Source organism: Protopterus annectens, chromosome 2.part0 (assembly GCF_019279795.1).
Source record: "Protopterus annectens isolate FY-2018-M chromosome 2.part0, PAN1.0, whole genome shotgun sequence".
In the NCBI taxonomy this organism is placed as follows: Eukaryota; Metazoa; Chordata; order Ceratodontiformes; family Protopteridae; genus Protopterus; species Protopterus annectens.
In genome coordinates, this window is record NC_056728.1 from 1421869736 (window position 1) to 1421896754 (window position 27019).

Below are 27019 nucleotides of genomic sequence, written 5' to 3' on the forward strand. Positions count from 1 at the left end.
TCCATTTGTGCTGTGTGTACATTATTTGATTTTCATACCTCTTGCATGTAACTTTTTGTAATACACTCACCATTACATCATAAAAGCTGCCTGCGCATTCTTGCAGAATAGGTTGGCGTACAGGCAAGGAGGTTTGTTTACATTGTGTGCTGAAGCTTCCCAGCACCATTTCATGGTGACCAGCCCGGCCACAAAATGTTGTTTGTAATCATGTCCGTGCAATGATCAGCGTGCATAATTAATGAGTGCTGCTGCTCATCATGCTAACGTGCTGTAGTTATGTAAGATTGACCCAAAGACTACACGACTGTTAGTGAATCCCAGGGATGGTGGAAATGAATCTGCATTTGTGCTGTTACCTCAACAGTAATGTCCTAATTAATACTATTTGGCCAACCTAAAGTAAGTGTTTTGTTGTGCTGTGGTGCTGCTAGTCCTTCCGTAATTTTCTTATTGTTACAACTCCAGCATTACAGTATTTGTCACATACTTTGGTATATTTAATTCTCTTTTGATAAAAATGTCCTGATAGTTATATCTCCGATGAGAATTCTACATATGCCTTCTGGACAGTTGATATTAAGATTTACACCATTTTACATTATTCTAGCAATTTATAGGTTCATAGGTTCATAGGTTCGTACTAGGCTATCTGCCCAAGGGCATTTATAAGCCTAGCCCATAGTTATTTGGCTTTCGCACCTTTAGTTTGAATAAAACTATGCCTATTATTTTGCTGTGCCTCTGTCAAGCAGTGACACTGAAGTAATCCCTGGGGTATATCTATCCCCATCCATTGGTCAAGATTCCTCTTGAACAAGGCCAGCGAGGTGCTCTGCCTCACATGTACCGGGATTTTGTTCCACAGCATAGGAGTCTCTGGGTGATGAATCTGTCCCTCCAGCACGTTCTATTAATAACCTTGTCAAGGTTTAAGTCTCCGCCCTTGTGGTTCTGAGGATCTAGATTTTTGAGGTGAAGCATATTCATCAAATCAGGGTTTGACATGGCCTTATATGTCAGGCACAGGTCACCTCTGAGCAAGCGGTATGAGACTGAATAGAGCTGGAGTTCTTTCAGTCGGGCAGCATAAGACATATTTTTGAGACCCTTTATCCTTTTGGTGAAGAACTTTTGGGGCCTTTCCAGCTGCTGCAGGTGTCGGGTCAGATACATTCCAAATGGGGCATTGTACTCAATCATAGGTCTAATGAGTGATGAGTACAGGGGGACGATGAGCTCCCTTGATCTAGATGTGAATCCCTTCATGATCAGGTGGGCAATGTAGAAGGTTTTCCTAACTACTTTAGCAACATGAGTGTCAAACGAAAGGCTACTGTCAACCTGGGTCCCCAGATCCCTGATGACCTCTTCTGTGCTCAGTGGATTGCCACCTATATGGTAGCTAGGGGTAACCTTGTTTTTCCCCGCTGCATTTCTTGGCATTTAACTTTAGGCCATGGCTCTGGCACCAGTTATCCATTTCTGTGAGGCCCTTCAGAAGGATATATGTGTCAGATGTGGTTTGCAGTCATCTGCAAACTTCATAACCCTCCTGTGTTTGCTTGTACTTCAGAAAAGTAGATGCCGAACAAGAGTGGACCCAGGACTGATCCTGGGACACCACTTGTGACAGGCTTTGAGTCTGACATGGCTCCAGCAACTCTGACCCTGTGGGTTCTGTCACTTAGCCAGTTTGCAACCCATCTTGTGATGTATGGGTTTACATTCAAGCTGATGAGTTTTTCGATGATACCTGAGTGGGGTATTGTGTCAAGGCCTTTGCCAGGTCGAGGTAGGCTGTATGGACTGCCTTTCCCTCATCAATGGCCTTGGTGACTGTCTCGAAAAAGTCAACCAAGTTTAAAAGGCATGATCTGCCTTTGACAAAGCCAAACTGGTTGGATCCAAAGTCTGCAAGTTCCTATGTCTTTATTTATGAGTTCGTTATGATCCTCTCCATGGCTTTGCAGATAAGGCTTGTCAAGCTAATGGAGGCACCGCCTGTGAAGTGGGACCACAGTCGCCATCCTGAGGTGAGGCTAAGATTAAACAGCTGTCCTAACTGCGGGTTTAATTCCTCATTGAGTTCATGGAGCACACAGCCGGGACACCATCCAGCCCCATGGATGCTGTGTTTTTGCTTTGGAGAGCAGTTCTCACCTGGGTTGGAGATGTTTGGGGCTACAATCCTCTGGTATAGATATCTCTCCTTTTGGGAGTTTGCACTGAACCTGTCAGCCAGTATGTTGGCAATGTGTGTAGGTTCAGTAATCTTCACATCATTTTGAACTAATTCTGAGCATATCTGGGAGTTTCCTAGGTTTCTAACATAGCTAAAGAAGGCCTTATGATTGTCTTTTGAGTCCTTGGCGATTTTTCTCTCAAAATTTGCCTTGGATGATTTTATGAGAGCTCTTAGTTTTTTACTTATAATGATCAAAGGTGTCTTACCTTTCAAGGATTTTGTTCTATCTTGTAGTAGCTTCCTCCTTTTGTTGTAGAGCTTGTTTATGGCTGGGGTCCACCAGACTGGACGCTTGCCTTTGGTACAAAGAGTCTTAGTTTTGTTTGTTTCATTTTATAAAGGTGATCATCAATAATGTTATTATCTTAAACCTCTGCAATTTTTTTAATCAGTTATATACAATTACATTTTTTGTTTTGACCATCATTTACTGAAAATACACACATTTGTAGAACCATCTTGTTATTAGTTTATGTGTTTAACATTTGGCCCACTAAAGTGAAACTACAACTTCCTAGCTGAAATATCCAATTTAACAAATGTAGTTCAGTATATAAATATAAAAAAAAAAAACTTGTAAAGGTGGTACAAGAGAGCCTTAACGATCAGTAAAGCCATGGCTACTTATGCTTAACTGTGGTAATTCACCAGTGTTTACCATGGCATGCATCTCAGGAGTAAAACAAAGTGCCTTATTGGAAATGTTAGCATTTCACCACAGGCATCTTTTTTTCCTAGCCATTAAATAGTTTTTGGAAAGCAGGGAGGTATGTAAGCTAAAGTCCTTCTTCAACGTACTATGAAATGTTACTTTTCCTGTAATGGCAAACTGAATCTAAAACAGAAAAGGTGATTTCATGGGGGTGGGTGCCTGAGGGAGTTAAGATATGTGGAACCACACTTAAGGTGACCTAACAGTCACCTGATGTCACAATGTAGTATGCTGATGTGACATGGGATCAGTCATTATTTTTGGTAAGTTTGATTCCCTGTTCATCAATTGTAGAATTCTCTGTACTTCAATAAATGTTCTGCCTATCTCTGTACAGTGTAGCAGTAGCTGTTTCATTTTTTGTTTTAATTTATTTTTTGAGACAGGTTTTTCTTGGCTAATAGAAAATGTTGAAAATTTTATCTGATATGTTTTCCATTCTTTTTCTTTTGGATTGTGAGTTTCTGCATTGAAGTAAGCATATATAAGTGAGTGTAAATCACAGAGGATGAATGAGTTACACAGGCTTCTCTGCATGACATTTACAGGTGCCTCTCAACTGCAAAACAGGTTATGCATTGCCTTAGTCGTAATATGACATTTACTTTGTAGTAGTAGTAGTTATAATTGTTGCAAGGTTAAATTACCAGTTTGTAACAAAGATTGTAATAAATATAGGACCCTAGAAGAGATTGTAACCCCTTTCAGTCACAATTGTAGTAGAAACTAAATGTAAAGAATAAAATGTTCTTCCCCTTTGAGATTACTGAGAGGATATCTAAGGCTTTCTAGTATATGACTGAAACTGAAATCATGTATGTATTCACTGTGAAGGCACCTGCTGCAAAGGCCGACGATGGCACTTGTCCAATGGAAATACTATACAACAAAATCCGCTAGTATTATTGGAAACACTGGCCTGGATATCAATAAGTTATTTATGGAATACCTAAATAAGCTGCAGGAATTAAGACTGCTGGAAAAGTTTTGAATGACATTGTATAGAATGGTCTCAGAAGACCTTATAAGATTTAATTTGATCTTTATATATTCTGCAACAGAATCTCTGGCTACTTTGTGGTAAGGCTGCACAACTGTCAATTTCTTTGAAGACAGCTCAGACAGCAGACAGCTGAGCACATTTAGCTGAATACATAAATCGTAAGTGCATTTACTACATTGAATACAAATTAAATTTCATCTGACAGCTGCTGTGTCTAGAAAAAGTATATTAGATCTGAATGACTTCAATGGAGAACACTTCAAATAACTGTTTTATTAAAAAAATGTAAAATAAAAATGTGCAGGTAACTGCAAAACAGATATAGCCAAGGCACTAGGTCAGTGACACAACAATAAAAAGAAACTTGCTGAAAGATAATATTAGTTTGCGCATTTTTAAGTATAGTATGTCTGTCTCTTTTTCTTTCATAGATACAGACGCTCATCTCTTATTTAGCCCGCAGTAGTAGGCTGACATGTATTTAAGAGTATGTTTTATAATGGTGCTTATATTTTGTAGAACAGTACTAATGATTATTTTTATAGCTGTAGTTAGTCATATTTTATATAATTGGTGTGCATGCTTTTTAGATCATTTATCTGATTATAACGCACTGATATATATTTTGGGGCTACCAATTTTATTCATATTCTTATCATTTTCTAAAATATTTTTTGTGCATACTCATCATAGATTATAGGTCTGTATGAGTTTTAGATACAAAAAATGAAAAAAAAATGTTGGTATGCAACTTGTCTTAAGAACTGTACCAATAAACATTGCTTAGTACTAAGAGAGTAAGGGAGTAGTAAGTGAGCTAAATGCACTGACACAGATGAATGTAATCCAGAGTACAGTGCTAGTCATGTGATTCATTTGGTTGTCTAGGTACTTAAAGACTATTCAGGCTGACGTGTTGAACAGGATATCCCGAGGTGGGAATGGATATGAGATACTGCATATAAACCCACAAGGATATATGCAGTATGATTTCGCCTGCGTCCCTCTAGTCAGTACTGAGTTATACCATGAAGTTTGAAGTGAAACAGGAAATTAGAAGCTAATGGACAGATGAGAAATGGAAGTAGGTGACACTGCGTTGGCATTACAGATTCTAGAAAAAATCACTCACAAAAATGTAATATTAAGATTAAAGGACTTAACATCTTATTATTAGTATTTGATGTAAACTTTTGGAACTAATACTGAAATTGAAGGGCTCCTGAGAGTGAATAAGTCTTTCCTTTATTATGTTTCAATAACAGTGCAGAGAAAATGTGAATAAAATGACAAATGCTTAATATATGCACTCAAAATGACTGAAGTCATGAAAAGATAAAAAGAAAAAAAATGACTGAAAAAGTAAAGTGACAGTTTTGGTGGACATGTGGCAAGAAGCAAAACAAATAAAAGGATTAGACCTTTTTATACATTCAATAAGACATACAGTTGTATAGTTTTCGAGATGGATGTATTGATAAGTTTTAATTCACCAAACATTTACTAGAACTAAGAATTTTTAAAGACTGCCCATTTGATAATGTTGTAAATTGATATAAAGACTGTTCGTATGATAATGTTGTAAACTGACACAAATTTGTGGTAAAACATTCTCACCCCATTACATTACTTACTGAATAATAATGTAGGTTCATATGGTTACATGCGTAAAGGAAATTTATTTGACATTGATCTGCTGTTTCTTGCTTTCACTCTCTGTTCAGTAACAACCAGTATTACAATCTTGCAGTCAATAAAATCATTGACTTTAAACAGCTACAAATGACATAACCATATGCAGATTTTATAACCTTTGTTTATAAAACTGAAGTAAAACATATTACTACAATTTTGAATTGTGACAAACTGAATTATGAAGACACAATAAACATATTATAGGTTCATAGGTAGGTAATAGGCTATCGGCCCAAGGGCCTATGTAAGCCTAGCCAACAAGGTTTCCTGGCTTACACCACCCAAGAAAGTTATTTTTCTGTGCCACTGTCGAGCAGAGACACAGAAGTGATCCCTGGGGTGTATTTCCTATTTCCCATACACTCATCAAGATTTTTTTTGAAGAGTGCTAATGAAAAACTTTGCTTGACATAGATGGGTAGCCCGTTCCAGAGTATGGGAAGTCTCTGGGACAGGAATCTATCCCTCCAGCATGTCCTGTTTATTGTGGTGAAAAGGTTTAGGTCTCTAGAGCATGTAGCTCAGAGAGATTGGGATTGCTTTAGGTGTAGCAGGTCCAACAGCTCTGGGTTTGACATAGCTTTATATGTTAGGCAGAGATCACCTCGGAGTAGGTGATATGCTACAGAGTAAAGCTGGAGTTTTTTGAGATGGTCAGTGTAGGGCATCTGTTTGAGGCCAGTAATCCTCTTTGTGAGGTACTTCTGTGGCCTTTCCAGCTGCTGCAGATGTCTTGTGAGGTACATTCCAAAAGGGGCGTTGTACTCTATAATGGGTCTAATGAGTGTCGAGTAGAGGGGAATAATGACTCCTTTTTTCCTGGTTGAGAACCCTTTTGTGATGACATGTGCCATGTAGAAGGACTTCCTGACTACTGTGGCAATGTGATTATCAAAGGAGAGACTACTGTCCACCTGGGTCCCAAGGTCTCTTATCACGCATTCAGTGTTAAGTAGATTGCTGCCTACGTGGTAGTTCATGGGTACAGAGTTTTTACCAAAGGGGATGACAATGCACTTTTTGGCATTGAGCTTGAGGCTATGGCTCTGACACCAGGCATCTGTCTCAGCGAGGCCCTTCTGTAGGATGTCCACATCATTTGGGGACTTGACTATGGCTCCTAGTTTGCATTTATCTGGGAATTTCATTACCCAGAGGCCTTCTGTGTTAGCCTGTACTTCAGAGAAGTAGATACCAAACAGGAGAGGTCCCAGGATGGAACCATGTGGTACTCCACTTGTCACTTCTTTGAGGTCAGATTTGGAGTCTGCAATTTTTACAGTGTGGGTTCTGTCAGTGAGCCAGTTGGCAACCCATCTATGGCTCCTAGTTTGCATTCATCTGGGAACTTCGCTACCCAGAGGCCTTCTGTGTTAGCCTGTACTTCAGAGAAGTAGATACTAAACAGGAGAGGTCCCAGGATGGAACCAGTTGCTCGTATAAGTAATCTTATAAGTAAGCACTAATAAACTAAAGCACTACACCCTCTTATACTCCCTTTAAGTACTTTGCTCCCTATTGGTCCTTTTTGATCAGTCAAAAAGGAGTTCCATATACTATTCTGGCATGTCCAAAAGTCAGTTTCAGGTTTACTCTCCAGTCCAGCTGGTGAATCTGAGAATCTTGAGGCAATGTTACAACTGCCTTATGTACACAGACCACCCTATCCTCCTCCCAACAAGCTCAAATATATGTGAGAGATGCAACTATATAGCCAAACTGGAGGCTGAGCTCTCTCAACCCAATACTGGTGCAGTCAGTCAGGAGGAGAAGATAACCACACACACCACAAAGTCTCACATAGACCTATCACAACAGAAAACCAAACACATAAACACACAAAAACATACTCAGAGGCTCTAAATCAAAATCTGCCCAAGCAGCAGAGATCTCCAAAGCAGACATCCAAGCAACCGCTACCCCACAACAATACCCATGTATCACATAGTTCACAAAGTCAGTGTGCCACACAGTCACAGCCCTTAAGGCTAAACAACACACCTAATACACTTGTAATAGGTGACTCTATTGTCAGACACATTGACGTCCCACTCACCAGGCTGAACAAGGAGAAGGTCACTGTAAGCTGCCTGTCGGGTGCCAGGATCCACCACATAACACAAGCACTCAGGTCACTCCAAAGCAAGTACAAATATGACTCCGCCATAGTCCATGCTAGTGTGAATGACCTGAGACGTACCTCCCTGGACTACATGAAAAGAGACATAGAGGAGCTCTCTGATCATGTAGCCCAGGCCAGTATGACCCTGACCTTGAGTAGCATCTTACCCTCACCAAGAATGATGCCACAGTATAAAGACAAAATGATCAATTTTAACAAATGGCTAAAGTATTGGTGTCATTCAAAGGGGATCCAGTGTCTGTCAGCCTGGGATGACATGCTCGACAAGCCACGTTGCTTCGCTAGGGATGGCTTGCATCTGTCACCCTGGGCTTTGAATACTGGCTAAGGCTCTTGCCACCCCATAGTGCCTTTTTAGGCAAGGCTCAAAAGACAAACCCACCTCCATAGACAACACAAAGAAAAAGAAACTAAGGGTAATGCTGCTCAACGCCAGAAGTCTAAACCTCAAGATGCATGTGCACTCTCTCCTCCTCCAGTGGAGAATATCGATCGATATCCAGTAACAGAAACCTGGTGCAAGGCTCGAGACACCCCAGCACCCCACTACCAGGTTATACCTCATACCATGCTTTTTACCAAAACTTGGACCCGAACGAAAAAAGGAGGGGAATATCCCATATTCATTAAAACACCACACCTCAGGTTTAACAGCACTAGCATCAGACAAGATCATCCATCCATGACTAACTGGCAGTGGGCAGTTTGTCTTTTTCTTTGCTTTTTAGCCTGCTACAGACCACCCTCCCAAACTCAAGGACCCCACTCGGCTTTCCTGCGAACACTGGAGAATATGAAGGTCTCTCCAAACACCATTATATTGAGTGACTTCAACTACCCAAACATAGACTGGGAGCACTACTCAAGCCCCAACACCTCGCCAACGGTTCCTAGAATTTATAAACTCAAATGCTATGGAACAACTGGTCACCACTCCCACAAGAGGGGAAAACATATTGGACCTGATCATCACCAACATGGGGACTCTATGTTCCATACCAGAGGTATACCCCTCATTGGTAAGATCTGACCATAAATTAATCTCACTGGACATCCATATCCCGCCCCCACCCCAGCCAAGGAAACCACAGTGAAGAACTTCTCAAAAGCAAACTTCACACTTCTCAAAACCAAGGTGGAATCCTTCAAAGCCCCTGGGCCAGTGGAAAATACGGCCCAAACCGCAGAATCCTTTACAAACGCTTTCTATGGACACCTACAGGAATGCATGGATCGTGCTATCCCAAATAAAACCAAGACTCATTCCTCCAAAGGCAGGAGACCTGTCTGGTGGACCCCAGCCATAAATAAGCTATACAACAGAAGGAGGAAGCTACTACGTGATAGAGCAAAATCCCAAAAAGGGAAGGCATCTCTGATCAGTACTAGCAAGAAACTACGATCCCTCATAATACCATCTAAGGTCAGCTTTGAAAGAAAAATTGCACAAGATGCTAAAGAAAATCACAAGGCCTTCTTTAGTTATGTCAGGAACCTGGGTGGCAACTACCAGATATGCTCTGAGTTAGTTTAAAATGACAAAAAAATACACTGAACCCACAGATATTGCCAACATCCTGGCAGACAGGTTCAGTGAACCCCCCCTTCCCCCCCAAAAGAGCAAATGTATATCCCAACAGATTGTAGCCTCCCTGACATCACAGATGCACAGGTGAGAGCTGCCCTCTCCAAAGCAAAAAACACAGCATCAATGGGACCGGACGGTGTCCCGGGCTGCGTCTTACATGAACTCCAAGATGAACTGAACCCTCACATAAAGTCACTGTTCAATCTCAGCCTTACTACAGGATATGTACCCAAGGAATGACGTACAGCAACAGTGGTCCCACTCCACAAAGGTGGTGCCATAATGGACCCCAGAAACTATCGCTCTATAAGCCTGACTAGCCTGGTCTGCAAAGCTATGGAGCGTATCATCATGAAACTCATAAACAAAGACATTGGCAACCTCCAAACACTGGATCTTACTCAATTCGGCTTTGTTAAGAGTAGATCTTGCATCTTGAACCTGGTCGACTACTTTGAAACAGTCACCAAGGCCATAGATGAAGGGAAGGTAGTCCACACAACCTACCTGGACCTCGCAAAAGCCTTAGACACAATACCCCACTCGGGCATCATAAATAAGCTCACCAGCTTAAATATCAACCCCTATGTCACAAGATGGGTTGCAAACTGGCTCAGGGATAGAACCCACATGGTCAGAATTGCAGGTGCCATGTCAGACTCTAAACCAGTTACAAGTAGCGTCCCACAAGGCTCAGTCCTGGGACCTCTCTTGTTCGGTATATATTTCTCTGAGGTACAGGCTAACATGGGAGGACTATGGCTCACCAAGTTCGCAGATGACTGTAAACTGGGTGCCATAATCGACTCACCAACTGACACAAGCATCCTCCAAAAGGGTCTCACAGAGACAGATAACTGGTGCCAGAGCCATGGCCTAAAGCTAAATTCCAAAAAGTGCATAGTCATCCCCTTTGGGAAAAACAAAGTGCCCACAAATTACCACATAGGTGGTAATCCATTAAGTACGGAAGAAGTAATTAGGGATTTGGGGACCCAAGTAGATAGCAATCTCTCCTTTAACAATCACATTACCAAAGTGGTTAGAAAGACCTTCTATATAGCCCACCTTATCACGAAAGGGTTCACATCTAGATCAAGTGAGGTCATTGTGCCCCTCTCCTCATGACTCATCAGGCCCATAATTGAATACAATGCCCCATTTGGGATGCACCTTACCCGACACCTGCAGCAACTGGAAAGACCCCAAAGGTACCTCACCAAGAGGATCAGGGGACTCAAACAGATGCCCTACGCAGTTAGGCTAAAGAAACTTCAGCTCTACTCAGTTGCTTACCGTCTACTCAGAGGCGATCTGTGCCTGAGGTATAAAGCCATGTACAACCCAAAATTAATGGACATGCTCCACCTCAGGAAATCCAAATCCCTTAGAGCTACACGTTCCAGGGACTTAAACCTCAGCACAGAAATAAATAGGACATGCTGGAGGGACAGATTCATATCCCAGAGGCTCCCCTCACTCTGGAACAAAATCCCAATCCATGTTAGGCAGAGTCCCTCAATGACCCTCTTCAAGAGAAATCTTGATGAGTGGATGGGAGATCATAGGTTTACCCCTGGGATCTCTTCTGTGTCCCTACTAGGCAGAGGCACAGTAAACTAACCTCAAAAGGGCTATCTTCTGTTACCTACTATACAGAGGCACAGTCAACTAATCTAAAAGGGTGGCAAAAGCCAAACACACTCTGGCTAGGCTTATAAATGCCCTAGGGCAGATAGCCTAGTATCAACCTATGAACCTATGAACCTATAACCATGTGGTACTCCACTTTTCACTTCTTTGAGGTCCTATTTGGAGTCTGCAACTTTTACAGTGTGGGTTCTGTCAGTGAGCCAGTTGGCAACCCATCTTGTGATGTAGTTATTTATACCTAGTTTAGTGAGTTTAGCTATAATTCCAGAATGGGGGATGGTGTATAAAGCCTTGGCGAGGTCAAGATAGGCTGTTTGAACCACCTTATCCTCATCTACGGCTTTGGTGACTGCCTCAAAAAAGTCAATCAGGTTCAGAAGGCATGATCTGTCTTTCACAAACCCGAACTGGGTGGGATCCAGAGTTTGGAGGTTACCAATGTCTTTGTTTATGAGTTCCATGATGATACGTTCCATTGCCTTGCAGACCAGGCTCATCAGGCTAATAGGTTGATAGCTCCCGGGATCAGTGGTGGCTCCCCCTTTGTGGAGTGGGATAACTGTTGCTGTGTGCCATTCAGTGGGCACAAAGCCTGACGTGAGGCTATTATTGAACATGGTGCTTAAGTGGGGAACCAGTTCATTCTGAAGTTCATGTAAAACGCAGCCTGGGATGTTGTCTGGTCCCATGGATGCTGTGTTTTTGGCTTTAAAAAATGCAGCTTTTACCTGAGTAGTTGTGATGACAGGGACTCAGCATTTTTCCTGTATAGATATGGGCCCTTTAGGAGGTAAGAGGGGTGTAAAGTTAGCACTGAACCTATCTGCCAGGATGTTGGCAATATCAGTTGGTTCTGTAATTTTTGTGCCTTTGTGCTGTAACTCAGAGCAGATCTGGGTGTTGCCATCGAGATTTGTGACATAGCTATATAATGCTTTGTGGTTGTCCTTGGAATTAGTGGTGATTTTTTTTTCATAGCTAGCTCTGGAGGATCTTATAAGGGATCTCAGCTTCTTACTCAGGTTGAGAATGGAGTTCCTACACTCATGGGATTTTACTCTCTTTTGCAACAGTTTTTTTTTCTGTTGTTCAGTTTGTTTATGGCAGGGGACCACCAGATTGGCTTCCTTTTTTTGGAGGATAGCGTCTTGGTTCTGTTTGGGATAGCACAATCCATGCACTTGTGTAAGTGCTTATAGAGTGCATTTGTGTAGGATTCAGCAGTTGTAACTGTATTGTCCATTTGCATGGGTGTCATGAAGTTCACCACTTCTGTCTTAAGAAGCATGAAGTTGGCTTTGGAGAATTCTTTTACTGTGGTTTCCTTAATGGCGGTGGGGCCGTGATGTGGATATCAAGGGTGATTAGCTTATGGTTGGATCGGACCAACAAGGAGTTGACTTTAGGTGTGGAACACCGGTCACTCATGTTGGTAATGACTAGGTCTAGGATATTGTTGCCCCTGGTGGGGGTGTGAATAAGTTGATCCAGGGCATTGGAGTTTATGAATTCCAGAAAGCGTTGAGCTAAGGAGTTGGTACATGAATAGTTTTCTCAGTTAATGGTGGGGTGGTTGAAGTCACCCATTATTAGGATGTTTGGTTGAACCCTAATATTTTCCAGTACATCAAGAAAAGAGGAGTGGGAATCCTGGGGCATGGTGGGGGATCTTTAGCAAGCTACAATTTGGATTGCAGTTTTGCCCAGAGTTAGTTGCATTTGGATAACCTTGGATGCATTATGCTGAGCAACTAGCCTGGAGGTGTGGATATCCTTAATGAATATGGACACACCTCCGCCTTTGGTGTTTTGGTCCAGGTTACATGGCCGAAAAGTGTGGTGTGAGTTATAGCCTGGTAGTGCAGGGGTGCTCTCTGGAGCCTTGAACCAGTTCTCAGTCACTGCACAGATATCGATGTACTCCATTTTAAGGAGTGCCTTGAGTGAGTGCATTTTGAGATTTAGACTTCTAGCATTGAGTAGCATTACCCTCAGTTTTTGCTTGCCTGTTCCTGTTATGGTGGTGAATTTGTTATTTGAACCTTGCCTAAAAAAGGCACCAGCCAGTATCCGGAATCCCATGGGTGACAGATGCAGGCCATCTGTGGCAAAGCATCGTGGTCTGTCGACCATGTCATCCCAAGCAGACAGATACTGGATCCCCTTAGAATTACACCAGAAGCTTAGCCAATTGTTGAAGTCAATCATTTTGTCCTTGTACTGCGGTATCATTCTGGGCGATGGCCGAATGCTACTCTGGGCTAGGGTCATACCTGCCTGGGCTACAAGATCAGAGAGCTCTTCCATGTCTCTTTTCATGTAGCTCAGGGAGGTACATCTTAGGTCATTCACACCAACATGGACAATGACAGAGTCATATCAGCATTTGTTGTGGAGTGACCTGAGTGTGTGGGTTATGTGGCAGATCCTGGCACTCGACAGGCAGCTGACAGTAACCTTCTCCTTGTTTAGCCTGGTGAGTGGGACATCAGTGTGCCTGACTATAGAGTCACCTATGACTAATGTGCTGGGTACGTTATTTTGCCTTATTGGCTGTGGTTGAGTGGCACACTGAGTCTGTGGGCTATGTGTCATTTGAGTTGTGTTGGGGGATGGAGGTTTCTTGTGTTTTTGCTTTGAAGGTCTCTGTTGCTTAGACAGATTATTATTGAGAGCCTCTGTGAATGTTTTTGTGTTACTATGTGTGGACTTGGTGGTGTAGGTTTATTGAGACTATGTGATGAGTATGGTGTGGAGCAAATGTTTACCTTCTCCTCATGACTGTCAAGTTCAATCTTGGTTGGAGAGGGCTTTACCTCCAGTTTGGCTAGATAAGTGCATCTCTCACAGGTTGTAGTGTTGGGTGGTAGGAGGACAGGGTTGTCTGTGTACATGAGACAATTTCTACATTGCCCCAAGATGCCCAGATTCATCAGATAGACAGGAGAGAACACTGGGAGCTGACCCTTGGACATGCCTGAATAAAAAAACTATTTTCCTCTAGATAAGTAAGGAACGTAAGTACAAGAGCTGTTTTTTCTCAAAGCAAGTGAGAAAAGTAAGTACAAAAACTGTTTTCCTCTAGGTAATGAGGAAGATCGAGTGCTATAGTAATTAGTAGCTTATTTAGTGCTTACAAGTTCTGAACAAGTGCTGAGCATGAATAAGCAAATTTAAGTGCTAAAATTACAAATCTGTATCTGCACTAGACCAGTTACAGGACAGAAACAAGTGCAAATGCAGGTTTTCAAATCAGAAAGTTGAGAGAGATGTAAGAAATTGCCCAAACAGCCAATAACTACAATTTCTGGGCCAGAACCACTCCTTATGTTGTAGATAGGTTACCTAGTGCTTATCACTCCCACTGATAAGCCAGAAGGCTTCCCTCCAACACAGAAAGACTTGGGGGGCTCAGAAGCTTACATACAGTCCTGGATACAGCAAATCTGTATTTCATTGCTACAATGACCTAAGACTGCAAAGTTGATATTTCAGTGATTACTTTTAAAGATTACATTGGGAAAATGAAAGTTGTATTAGATCACGGCAAAAACTTTCACTGGGATTCAGAAAACATTCTCGCTTCCTGAGGAGTACATTTGCACAGCAACAAGGCATGTCCATGCTGTGTGCAATTTATAAACAAAGGCTATTTGGTTCAGTGTGTGCTATTGGCCATATAATGTGATGATAAGAAGTAATATTATTATAGTGAGGCTCTCAGTATATGCGAATGAGGCAAAACAGGATGGGAGTATTTCAAAAAAGAATAAATGTGCAAAGGAGTTGCATCCACAGCAGGTTTAAACACAGTCAATTGTTATTATTGAAAGCAAGGATGCCACTAATGAATGGTAGGGGTTATTGCTGCAAAAGTAAATCTATATGTACAAGAGCTTCATCTCACTGCTGCAATGCCTGATGGTTGGTGATCTTGACCTCAGATGAGACAGGTCACCCAGTTGCACTTAGCATTTCTTGGATTCCACAACATCAGTATTGTGTAGATAGGGACATACCCAAGAACTTGAGGACATGTGCTGTACCTTGTGCTTGTAAGGGGAACACCTTAACCACTATGCCAAACAAACACCTGTCTCATATTTTGACTGTCACACCTGCAGAGCCCTGCATTAACCTGCCACACCACATAACTCTTAAATGATGCATGAAAAGCTAATACTAGGCAGTGCTTACCCATGCACGGACTGTCCACCCTGTACACTAAACATAGGCAACTCATTTAACAATGTATAAAATGTAGGCTGTGATTAGGGAAGAGAGCAAAGGAGTGGAAGTCTTTTGCAGGGAAATGTATTTGTGCTGAGGCTAATGAAAGCCAGTATGGACTGTAGCTGTGCAACCCCATTTTATCCCCCCATCCTGGTGATCTTCTCCCTTTTATGTCAGTGTCCACCACTATAGGCTGTACAATCCTCCCCTCACCATTGTCTCCACTTTATTTGCCTGATGTCTCCTAAACCATTGTGTTCCCTTTCACTAATTGCATTACCATACCTCCTGTCAGTCCTGTTTCTTCTTCTGCTACTACCATAACCTTCTCACCTTCCTCTTACTACCCTTACTTTGTTTCCCAACTTATGTACTTTTACATATCATTCCTGTACTCTCATTTCCACCCTTTAATCTAGTTAAGAAAACTTAAGCACACCTCAAACATGCCCATTATAGTTTTTCATATTACTTATGTTTCATGATCGTACTGTATGTGGTGAGTAGGGAAGACCACTGTCAATGCCCATGCAGAACAGATGAGCACTGATATTACTCATCATATAAAGAGCTGCCCTGCAATGTGTGACAGTTACTATCATGCACTGTTTATACTGACTGTGACGGCAACAGGCTGCAGGCATAGGCTGTTGCATGACAACTGGCACACAAAACATAGAGGTGTGACTGTAAAGTTTTATAACTTTTTTTTATGTATTACAATGCCAGATATGCTTACAGATAATGGTTGTTGATCACAAGGTGGTGTCCTGAGAAATCATTGTCAGATCTCTTATTCTTATTCTGCAAGTGTGAGACACACAACTACTGTGTTTCCCTGAAAGCTTTTTTTCCTGACTGTTTCTGTAGCTTGGGTGTAGTGGGTGTGCTTTGAGTGTTATAACTAGTGAATATTGTGGGTTGAAATCCCCTCCAGGTTGTGTGCATTTTGCCTCTGTAAATCTTTCATTCTGTAAGTGTAGGACACACAACTGCTGTGTTTCATTGATAGGTCCGTGACTGTCTGTTGCTATAGCACATCCTGTAAATAAGGTGTTATGAACACAACACAAAAACGTGGTGAACCAAAAAATCTAATATGTGAGCGCTTTCGTAGTTGAAATATACTGCTTCATCTGATGAATTTGTCTATGCTCCTACACAGTCTTTCCACATAGTACATGCTGGGCCACAGCCAGAATTTTCATCAATTAATATCTGTTCCTCCCCCTCCCCCAGTTGGGATATCCCTTTTTTGAATTTGCACTGCATGACTGTATGTGTATTTCCTCTCCTGATTTCTGTTTGCTAGCCTTTCTGAGCACCTTAGTTGGTGAAAATCCTGTGAACCACCTTCATCCATTTCATTATACACTTCAGCATAGTCATCATACATATCATCAGCCATTTCCTGTCATTACCAGCAGAATTACTGTGCACATCAGAGCCATGAACAAATGTCTCCACAGTTAACCTACTAGTAGGGTAAGCAGTTTTAGTTTGCTAATGTTTAACATCCCTCTCTGACTTTCTTTTTTTCCTTTAAAAACAATGCGCTACATTTCCTTTTTACCCTGTTAATATTTTTTCATAAAAATCTTGATAGTGTGAAAACAGCAAGTCATTCACAATATTAGTGTTTAAATCTTCTAAGTCCTTACCCATCTTTGCCTGCATCTGTTCATTGTAAAATAATGCTTTTTCTAGAAGCCGCATCCCCCATTTATCAAATAAACAAAGTCTTCAATCATATTGGCATAAACAGATATCAGTTGATGGAATTGAACGTATTGTGCATATTTTGCATGGCTTTAAGATTTATAATTACACAGACAGGGCTATCACTAAAGATTTTTTTCACTTTTTTCTAAAGGATTTAAATTTGTTCCCTCCAAAATACCGGATGTTGCTGACTGTTTGTTAGATGTTCAGATGTATACTAGGAAGCTCAATTTCCATTTCCCTTTTCTCCCCAAATCAAGTGGGGCCTACAAATGAAGAAAGTGCACACAAAAATATTCTGAAGAAAAGTAGTGTGTTCAATCCACCACTCCATCCCCTCATTAATGTTTTTGAGAAGGCAGTCAAAGAAGACATGTATGGATTATGGGCTCAGAATAGGAAGTTTTATGCCACCTCAAGTTCTGATGAAAGAATTCTCGTGATTCAACTGGGGGGGGGGGGGGGACTGCGTATCATGACCCCTGACAAGGGAGGTGGTATAGTAATATTCAATTCAGAGGATTATTCCAACATTATGCAGAATATTTTATTTAATGAAGAGAATTATGCACAGGTTTCTAAGAACTAAATAAATATTGCATATCAACGTATTGACAGTTATTTACAAGAATATGTCCTGGACAAACATATTACTAATGACCTCCTTCATTTTTTTACTTATTCGTATCCTAAGGTGCCAGTCATATTCGGCATCCCAAAAATACACAAAAGCATCATTGAACCACCTTTTAGACCAATTGTTGCTGCCAGTGGCTCCAAAACACATAATCTGGCACTATTTGTAGATACAATGACTAAGCATGTAGTGTAGAGAGCAGTACATCTAGTTAAGGATTCCTGGGATTTTCTAGGACAGCTTAAACAAAATCTATGGGCAGCTGATATGGTATTTTTAACCACTGATGTGAAAGATTTTTTTTCCTGTATTCCTAAGAAAGAAGGACTAGAATTATTTGAAGAGACACAGATGCCGTGGTGGTGCAGTGGTTGCATTGTTGCCTCGCAGCAAGAGGTTCTCCCATTCGATTCTCGGCTGGAGCGCCTTCTTTGTATAGTCTGCATGTCCGCCCTGCGGTCGAGTGGTGTTCGAAAGACATGCATAGAATGGGCGTGCCTTCGTTGAAGGCTGGGCATCTAGCTGGTGCCTTGGCACCATAAAAATCTATTGCCAATCATTAGCAGACAGGAGTTCCGCTGTGGCGAACCCTAACCGGGAAAAGCCAAAAGAAGAACAAACAACTCTTTACATATTCCAGCTTGAATCATGATAAAGTAAACCTTTGTGGACGAGAAAAGTAGATGGTATCCCTGGCTTTATTAACCACCTGAACAAAACTACTTCATTTTTGGAATTTACTTATAGCTACAATAGTAGAGGTATATATTACTTGCACATGACAATTTCCCATACACCTACAGGTTTCAAATATAACATATTTCGAAAGAGTACTTTTTGTAATTCTTACCTTCATTATATGCGCAACCATCCACTTTCACTGAAAAAGAGATTAGTCAAAGGACAGGCTATAAGAATTGCATGCATGACTTCAGAATTGAGTGATGTGAGGCAGGAATTTTTCACATTAAGAGATCTGTTTTTAGAAAGAGGATACCCCAAACAGATGATGGAATAAATTATTGATGAGGTTTACACAGGATGGGAAAAAATATAAGCCCCTGTTAGGAAACCACCCATTAACTAATATAGCCCCCACAGATCCTGGTAAAGCGAAGATTTATGAGCATTGCATGTATAGTGCAATACAGTCCTATATCATATGAAGTGAAAAACATATTAAAAAAGAACTGGAGTATATTTAAGGGAAAATAATGATGTGTTAACTGCAGTGGGAGATAAACCTGTTTTTATCAGCAAGGTGGGCATGAATATTAAACATCTTATGGAAAATAAGTTGAATTTACAGGTAGAAGGTCATTGTGGTACAACACCTTGTGGGAGGTGCTCCCAATGTACTAATATTTTCAAAGCACCTCAAACCCACCTAGCTAATAAGATGGCATCTAAGGTTATATTCAAGAAAATAAATTGTTTTACCACCAGAGTGGTGTACCTTGCTCTATGTGATACGTGCAATGGATTTTATGTTGGGAAAGAAGTCTAAACCTCAAAATGCACTCACTCGAGGCACTCCTTAAAATGGAGAACATTGACATCTGTGCAGTGATAGAGACTTGGTTCAAAGCTCCAGAGAGCACCCCTGCATTACCAGGCTACAATTCATACCACACCTTTCGACCACCTAAACCAGAACGAAGCACTAAAGGCGGAGGTGTGTCCATATTCATTAAGGATATCCACACCTCCAGGCTAGTTGCACAGCATAATGCATCCCAGATTATCCAAGTGCAACTAACTCTGGGCAAGACTGCAATCCAAATTATAGCTTGCTACAGACCCCCCACTATGCCCCAGGATTCACACTCCTCATTTCTTGATACACTGGAAAGTATTAGGGTACAACCTAACCCCTAATAATGGGCGATTTCAACTACCCCACCATTAACTGGGAAAACTACTCATGTACCAACTCTTTTGCTCAACGTTTTCTAGAATTCATAAATTCCAACACCTTGGATCAACTTATTCACACCCCCACCAGGGGCAGCAATATCCTAGACCTGGTCATTACCAACATGGGAAACCGGTGCTCCACACCAGAGGTCAATTCCTCGTTGGTCAGATCAGACCACAAGCTAATCAGCCTAGACATCCACATCCCACCCCCCCCACCCCCAATTAGGGAAACCATCGTAAAAAACTTCTTCAAAGCCAACTTCACACTACTTAAGACAGAAGTGGCAAACTTCATGACACCCATGCAGATGGACAATAGAGGTATGACTGCTAAATCCTACACAAATGCACTTTATAAGCACTTACACGAGTGCATGGATCATGCTATCCCTAATAGAACCAAGATGTTATCCTCCAAAAAAAGGAAGCCAATCTGGTGGTCCTCTGCCATAAACAAACTCTACAACAGAAGAAAGAAACTGTTGCAAAAAAAGAGTAAAATCCCATGACTGGAGGAACTCCCTGGTCACCCTCAGTAAGAAGCTGAGATCCCGCATAAAATCATCCAAAGCTAGTTACGAAAACAAAATTGCCACTGACTCTAAAGACAACCACAAAGCATTCTATAGCTATGTCAAGAATCTAAATGGGAACACTCAGATCTGCTCTGAGTTACAGCACAATGGCAGTAAATATACAAAACCAACTAATATTGCCAGCATCCTAGCAGATAGGTTCAGTGCTAACTTTACCCCCCTCTCACCCCCTAGAGGGCCCATCTCTATACCAGAAGAATACAAAGTTCCTATAATCACGGCTGCACAGGTAAAAAACACACTCTCCAAAGCCAAGAACACAGCATCCATGGGATCTGACAATATCCCAGGCTGCGTTCTACATGAACTGCAGAATAAACTGGCACCCTACCTAAGTACCATGTTCAATCATAGCCTCACCTCAGGCTTTGTACCCACTGAGTGGTGCACCGCAACAGTTATCCCACTCCACAAAGGGGGAGCCATGACAGACCCCGGGAACTACCACCCCATTAGCCTGATGAGCCTGGTCTGCAAGGCCATGGAACGTATCATCGTGGAACTCATAAACAAAGACATTGGTAATCTCCAAACTCTGGACCCTACCCAGTTTGGATATGTAAAAGGCAGATCATGTCTCGTAAACCTGATTGACTTCTTTGAAGCAGTCATCAAAGCCATAGATGAGGGTAAAATGGTTCACACAGCTTATCTAGATCTCGCCAAGGCTTTCGACACCATCCCCCACTCTGGAATTATAGATAAGCTCACTAAACTAGGTATAAACCCCTATGTCACAAGATGGGTTGCCAACTGGCTCATGGACAGAACCCACACTGTGAAAGTAGCGGATTCCAAATCAGACATCAGACCAGTGACAAGTGGAGTACCACAGGGTTCAGTCCTGGGTCCTCTCCTGTTTGGTATCTACTTCTCTGAAGTGCAGGCCAACACAGAAGGTCTTTGGCTAACAATGTTTGCAGATGACTGCAAACTAGGAGCCATAATCAAAACTCCTAACGATGTGGACAAACTACAAAAGAGCCTCACTGAGACAAATACCTGGTGTCAAAGCCATGGCCTGAAGCTCAATGCCAAAAAATGTATTGTCATCCCCTTTGCTAAAAACTCTGTACCCATGAACTACCACATAGCTGGTAGTCTACTTAATGCCGAAAATGTGATAAAAGACCTTGGGACACAGGTGGACAGTAGTCTCTCCTTTGATAATCACATCTCCACAGTGGTCAGGAAATCCTTCTACGTGGCTCATCTCATCACAAAAGGATTCTCATCCAGAAAAAAAGAGGTCCTTGTCCCCTTCTACTCATCACTCATTAGACCCATTATAGAGTACAATGCCTTTTTTGGTATGTACCTCACAAGACATCTACAACAACTGGAAAGATCACAGAAATACCTCACAAAGAGGATTACTGGCCTCAAAAAGATGCCCTATGCAGACCATCTCAAAAAACTACAGCTTTACTTCATCACATATCGCCTACTTAGGGGCGATCTCTGCCTAACATACAAAGCTATGTCAAACCCAGAGCTGTTGGACATGCTCCATTTAAAGAAATCCCAATCCCTCCGAGCTACACACTCTAGGGACCTAAACCTTGTCACCACAATAAACAGAACATGCTGGAGGGATAGATTCCTGTCTCAGAGACTTCCCATACTCTGGAACAGACTACCTATCTATGTCAAACAGAGCTCCTCATTAGCACTCTTCAAGGAAAAATCTTGATGATTGTATGGGAAATGGGAAATTCACCTCGGGGATCACTTCTGTGGCTCTGCTCGACAGGGGCACAGAAAAATAATTTTCTTGTGTGGCGAAAGCTCGGGTACAATTTTTGGCTGGGCTTGTATGGGTTCTAGGGCCGATAGCCTAGTACCTACCTATGAACCTATGAACAGAGAGGGTGTTGAAAAGCAGACTCTATGAGCATGTACATGATGTTAAAAACAAGAAGGGTACAAGTTCATTATATAGGCATTCCCTCACTTGTTCTAATTTTAAAGGTTTTACATTTGGTATGTTGGATACTGTGGACATAGATTTGGGGGGAGGGGGTGACTGGAAGAATTTATTAAGTAAAAAATAGCTAATTTTCCACCAGGTATAAATGATTCCTTGACAATACTTTTAGCCCTGAAAGAAAAATCTATGAAACTTTACATGCATTACTGTGCCTGCACTTTTAAACATATGCTGAAGGTATTTAATATATAACAGTGTTTTATTTGTAAAATGTTAAGTTGGCTTGAATATTAACATCCTGTGTATTAATATTGCTCATGTGACCATTTTACATGTGACTTTTTTGACAATACCATTGGCTCAATTTTATCTATTATGTAACATGTACTGGTATAAAAATGGTGTTTTAATCGGTGTGCTTTATTCTGATGAAGTCTTCTATGTGACTGATGAAAGTACTTAATCTTGGTGTGTTTTTACTGTAATAAATGAAGTATGAAACATGCTTGTTTGGTGCATTTTCCATTTGGTTCCTTGTCTTCTGTTAAAAAGAAAAAAGTCACGGGCATTCAGAACTGCCATATAGCTGCAAAATGTCCTTAAGTGGTCATTTGCATATATCCCTTGCTGCCTCTAATACAAGAGGTTTTAATGAATCACACAGTGGAAAATCTAGCTTGGCTAGTTTTTTTTTTTTTTTTTGTTTAGTTTTTACTCATTGTTTTTTTTCTGTGTGACCTTGTTACTCATTGCTTTAGCATGACTATAATTGTAAGAAGATCATTTGTAAATTTAACTGAAACACTAAAAGATACATACTTGTGCAAGCTAAATCCAACACATAATGTAGATACAAAAGAGAAGTAGTTCTCAGAAAAAAAGGAAATGGAAGCTGTTGTACTTTATTTAATGAGCCATTTTTTAATATCTTACCTCCATCTCAAATTTCTTTACAGACTTGTATATCATAATTTAATATTGCTGTTTTATCCTCAAACACATTGTTTTAAATGAAGCCCTGGGTCATGGGAGACCAACTAGGCCTGTTTTCTGTAGATTGGGAGGGGGGGCAGAAGTTACATGCTGTGCTCATCTCTTACATGGGGGAAAATGGGGAAAACTGAGGAAGGAGACAAGGAAAACTTCACATTGTCCATATAAGTTATTTTATTCCTAATGTAGTCTCAAAGTCTACATTGAGCCAGTCTATTAATCTATCTGTCTTTTTTCCTGACCCCAAAAACAAAGGAGAAAAAAATTCTTCACACAGGGAATATCCATTGGCAGCTAAGATACTACCTAGACAAAATTTAATCCTTCAGGAAATCTGATCAGCTGTTTGTCCCCTATGAAGGTAAGAGAAAGGGATAATCAGTGTTAACACAGACCAGATGCTTATCTTATGAAGTCATTTTCAAGCAGTGTTAGGGCCCATTCCACTAAGGCTTTGACTTCTTCTGTGGCTTTCTGGAAAGGGAAGGACTCTAGAAGTATTCTAGAGGCAGCAGCTTGTTCCTCTGTGTCATGTTTACAAAGCATTACAGACAAAATTATTTTTCCCGATCCAGTGCAGGCTTTGCTAGGACCATTCTCCAAGAGGTTCTGGATTCTTAATTTCTTCCTTCTCCCTTTTTGTGTCTAAGCTATGGTGGTCTACCCATATCTCTTATGTTACTGAAACAGTGATCTAATGCTAAATATAGCACTGTTCATAGGTTCATAGTTGTGTACTAGGCTAATGGCCCTGGATCCTTTACAAGCCTAGCCCAAAAAAATTGCCCAGGTACCATGCCAGCTGATGTTAGTTCACAGTGCTCCTATCTAGTAAGGCAACTGGAGTGATCCCTGGGGTGAACTTTCTGTTACCCATCCACTCGTCAATATTTCTCTTGAAGAGGGCCAGCGAGGTGCTCTACTTGACATGAATGGGAAGCTTATTCCAGAGAATGGGCAGTCTTTGGGAAATGAACCTGTCCCTTCAGCATGTTCTGTTAATTGTGGTAATGAGGTGTGATCTCTGAAGTGTGTGGCAAGGGGGTATTGGGATTTCATTAGGTGTAGCATTTCAAGTAGGGCTGGGCCGGACATGTCTTTGTAAGTCAAGCAGAAATCACCTCTAAGTAGACTATAAGAGACTGAGAACAGCTGAAATTTCTTGAGTTTGCCCATGTAGGACATGTGTTTAAGGCCTAGGATCTTTTTTGTGAGGTACTTTCATGGCCTCTCCAGCTGTTGTAGGTGTCTAGTTAGGTACATGCCAAATGGGGCATTATATTTGATGATTGGTCTAATGAGGGATGATGACCTCTTTCTTCCTGGATGCAAAACCTTTGGTTATAAGATGTGTCATGTAGAAGGACTTTCTGACCACAGTGGCAATGTGTTGCTCGAAGGTGAGGTGGCTGTTAACCTGGGTGCCCAGATCTCTTATGGCCCCTTCAGTGTTCAGTGGGCTACCATCAATGTAGTAATTCATGGGAACTGAGTTTTTCCAAAGGGGATGATAACGCATTTTTTGGTGTTAAGCTTCAGGCCATGGTTCTGACACCAGTCATTGGTCTCAGAGAGGCCCTTTTGTAGGATGTCTGCATCCCTTTGGGAGTTGATAATGACTCCTAGCTTTCAGTCATCAGTTAACTTGGTTAGCCAGTGTCCTTCTGCATTGGCCTGGACTTCTGAAAAGTAGATGTCAAACAGGAGAGGGCCCAGGGCAGGACTGAGCCCTGTGGGACTCCATTCATGATTGGTCGATAGTCTGACTTGAAATCCGCAACGTTCACTCTATGGGTCCTGTCTGTGAGCCAATTTGCAACCCATCTAGTGATGTAAGGGTTGATGTCTAGTTTACTGAGTTTATCAATGATACCTGAGTAGGGAATGGTATCAAAGGCCTTAGCCAGGTCAAGGTAGGCTGTATGCACTGCCTTACCCTCATCCACAACCTTGGTGACTGCCTCAAAGGAGTCAACCAGGTTCAGCAGCCAAGATCTCCTCTTGACAAAGGCAAACTGTGTGGGGTCAAGAGTTTGGAGATTGCCTACATCTTTGTTAAGCAGGTCCACTATTAACCACTGCTACAGTAAACATCTCCTCCCTCCATTCTCCCTTATGTACTTGTTTTTATTAATGGGTTGTGGGTCTATATATTGTCTTTGTAGTTACTCTTCTTTTATATTTCTGAGCATTTTTTCCCTTTCAAGGTTATTGCCTCCTTCTTGGACCAAGAAAACTGTGAAGAATTTGGCTAGCTGTCTCTTATATGCAGCTCTGCTCATGCTTCTGGCAATTAGAGCATGTGTAAGGAACCCTTAGGATTTGAAAAGCTGGATGGTTGTTCATATCCTTGGCAGGATATGACCAAAATAGCTTAGGCTAGTACAACAGCGATCCGTTCGAACATCTATGTGCATTCAGTGCAATTATCTTGAAGTATCCTCATTGTCTGATTTTACTTACTGAACTACACTATATGGAGTATGGAGTTTCATTATTTCTTTAAAAAGCTTTATGACTGATTATCTTTGATTATGATTTAGATAATTTCTGAAATAGTAATGTAAGCATGTTTCATAACAATTCATAGGAAATAATTGAATTGACTGTAATCAATAAATGAAATGGAAAACAATGCTAAAATAAAGTCAGTAACAAAATGCAAGTAAAAACACAAACTAAACTGTACTCCTCCATTTTTCTGCATTTCTAAATATGATAAATCTGAGACTGCTCAACCAGGGGAGGGGGGTAGAAGATAAAATGGAAAACTTTCCTAATTTGAGCTCTGTGATCTCAAATGTGCACTGCAGATCTATGTTTTTAAAACATGGTTTGACTATTTGCAGTCAAATATTCATATTCTGAACAATTAATTTCATGGGATGGATATAGTGCACCACTGTTTCATTGTTTTCTGATATTAAAGTACTATATTATGCAATTAAATGTTAGTATTCAAAAATGTGCAGGCTGACTGAAAAAAGCAATTGGTATGCCTGTTGTAAATCTATCATTCCCCAAAGAGAGATGTCTGGACAAATGCAGATATCTAAAAAGAAAGTATAAAGATGACACTGGAGATCTTCCCCCTTCTCCAAAGCCACACACACATGCAAGTGCACACACACACACACACACACACACACACACACACACACACACACACACACACACACACACACACACACAAATGGTAACAGCAAACACACAAGTAGTTAAGCATTTTTATATTGTGCTTCTGCTGTTCCTTGTGGTATGACATTTTTGGTTCTTGTCTTGCTATCTTTTTAAGTGCATAACTAAAATAGCTTGTCCCAATGTCTAAGCTAATTTTGGTAAAGTACATTAATCAAAAACTGGATTGAAATCAAGGCATAAAATAGAATCCGATGCCTTAGTTGTGTGTCATGGAGCTCACGCTGAGTGGCTGCTGTTGTCCATGCTACTTTCGGCACTTTTTGAGGTTATAGAATGATGGCAAATGCCTGAAGTTTCATTCCCATGCACATCATGAAATGTAATAACAAGAGCAAAATAAAATTGCATTTCATATATGCTCTGTGCAAGTGTCAGCAGCATGTGTTACTTAGATATCCACCACATGATGGAAGAAATAGATACAATGCCATTATTTTAAAAAGCTGAAGGGATATGAATTTTTAAATAACATCATTGCATAGTTGCAGTGTTCTATGCCAGCATGATGGCTTAATTTATCTTATTTTTTCCTAATAAATAAGTGCAACGGTTCACATGTTTTAAAAAAAGTCTACTGAGAATTTAGAATTCCAGTGCCTCCATCATGCATCTCAAGCATACTGTGCATGCTTTTGCATTACTTTTGTTCCCATATCTGCCAAAGTCAATTCCCTCCTTAATCAGGCATTACACTGTCTTTGAGGAAGGACATCATCTACAAAGCTATGAGAGTGCTTTATACTCT

The 27019-nt window shown here is 41.1% G+C and overlaps 1 protein-coding gene across 2 annotated transcripts in view; it reads right to left on the bottom strand.

Moving 5' to 3' along the window:
- Positions 1-27019, bottom strand: part of LOC122793519 (cystine/glutamate transporter-like) — an 860650-nt gene that overhangs the window by 329993 nt on the left and 503638 nt on the right. The gene's annotated exons all lie outside the window — the stretch shown is intronic.